The 2111-nt window shown below is 47.5% G+C and overlaps 1 pseudogene; it reads left to right on the top strand.

Moving 5' to 3' along the window:
* The first annotated feature begins 754 nt into the window (after nt 1–754).
* On the top strand, nt 755–2111 carry LOC126491589 (actin-related protein 2/3 complex subunit 1A-like; annotated as a pseudogene).

Raw genomic sequence — 2111 nt, 5'->3', positions numbered from 1 at the left:
AATGAGCCAAAGGGCTGGCTGGGCTCTTTTTCTCTTCCCCTTTTGCTAGTTACTGAGAATAACTAGAGCAAAATAAAATATTCTTTTGTGTGACTATATATGCATTCTCTACAGACGTTGTCTTCTTAAATTTGTAGCTGCAACTTTTGAAACTATTTTCAGATAATTTAGAACTTCTATAGTATAGAATAGAATCTACACAATGTTTCGTTTAATATTAAGAAGTAAATTTCAGACATGGTCTCTAGTTGCATAAAACTTTAAGAGGAACTTATTTTAAAATTCAGCGTTTAACTAAATTCCTCATATCAAGCAGGGCAGTCTTAGAAACCATCCAAGTATCTATTGGATACAATAAAATAGACCTTAACTTCCGGGATCTGTCAGCCGCTTCCTCTGGGCCTCCCTCCTCCCTCCTCCGTCGGTGCCCACCGGAGTCCTGTTCGCATGGACTGACCGGAGTCCACGAATCTTCCGCTCTGGCTTTCCGGACCGACCCGACCCCAGAGTGTTGTCTACAGCAGCCTGTGGTCTGTCAGTTATTGGGGGACCCTCCCCAGCAAGAGAAAAGCCATCTTTCCGAGTAACCTTAAGATTCTTCGGTTCCACCCCCACCTCCCGCCAAAGTTGCGCTCTTTTCTGCATTACTATTCATTACATAAAGTCCTTTATGTAGGACCACCAAAGTTCTCATTTGACTCTGCCACTTTGTCGGGTGACCCTGGGAAAGTTGATTCTCGGTGTCTCGATTTACCCAGCTGCAGTAAGAAGAGTCTTTGTCTACTTGGCTTTTACTAGGTTCAAGAGCAGCTGCTCAAATGATAATGAAAATAAATAATAGCCATTACTAATGCTTCATAGACATTTACGAATGCCTGCCTTCCTTGCCTTTCCTCTCTCTTTCCTTGTACTGGAAGACTAGGATTTGTTTCTGGCCTCATTCAAATACTCAACACTCTTGGGAACATGCTTTCTGACTTTTGAAAACACTTAAGTATCATGTCTCTGCATCAGTTTCTGCTAGAGCCTGTCACGCCTGTAACAGGGATCGTACCCACATTGCCCTTAGCCCCAATGTGGGAGCCAGTGGACGAAGGCTCGTGAGCTGAAGGAACATAGTGGACACATCACAGGTATTGATTGACTGGGTACTAAGAGCGACCGCATCGTCACTTGTGGGCAGACCGAAACGCATCTGGAAGCCTACCCTGGTGATCCTGAGGATTAACTGCGCAGCCACTTTTGTGAAGCGGTCCCCACCCGAGAATAAGTTTGCTGTGGGGAGTGGGGCCCGGCTCATCTCTGTATGTTACTTTGAGTATGAAAATGACTCGTGGGTGAGCAAGCACATTAAGAAGCCACTTTGCTCCACAGTCCTTAGCTTGGACTGGCATCCCTACAACGTTTTGCTGGCTGCAGGCTCATGTGACTACAAGTGAAGAGTGTTTTTTGCCTACATCAAAGAGATGGATGAGAGAAGCCAGCCAGCACTCCCTGGGGCAGCAAGATGCCTTTTTGGTCAGCTGATGTCTGAATTTGGTGGCAGTGGCACCAGCGGCTGGGTGCATGGGGTCAGCTTCTCTGCCAGTGGGAGCCGCCTGTCATGGGTCAGCCATGACAGCACTGTGTCTGTTGCTGATGCCTCAAATGATATTGTGTGCAGGTTTATACTCTGAAAACGGACTTCCTGCCACTGCTGAGTGTGTCGTTCATCTAAGAGAACAGCGTTGTGGCCGCTGGCCACGACTGCTGCCTGATGCTATTTAACTATGACGACCGTGGCTATTTGACCTTTGTGTCAAAATAGACGTCCCAAAACAGAGCATCCAGCGCAACATGTCTGCCATGCAACAGGGACAAGAGAGCCACAACTGAGGACCGCGACACAGCCTTGGAGACACTGCACCGGAGAAGCATCACTCTGCTGTCTATGAGCTGGACAAACGAGACTGTCAAAAATTTTGCAGTACTGGCATTAATGGAGCCATGACAATTTGGGATTTCAAGACCCTGGAGTCTTCCATCCAGGGCCTCCGAATAATGTGAAGCTGACTGAGCCTCTGCCATCCAGCATGAGGAAGAGACGGGGCTGCTCACACTCTGCCGTTGGC

Source organism: Alexandromys fortis, unplaced genomic scaffold (assembly GCF_014885135.2).
Source record: "Alexandromys fortis isolate MF-2015 unplaced genomic scaffold, M_Fortis_MF-2015_v1.1 scaffold_266, whole genome shotgun sequence".
Taxonomy (NCBI): Eukaryota; Metazoa; Chordata; class Mammalia; order Rodentia; family Cricetidae; genus Alexandromys; species Alexandromys fortis.
The sequence above is the reverse complement of the archived record's forward strand: the minus strand, read 5'-3'. Positions and strand labels throughout refer to the sequence as shown.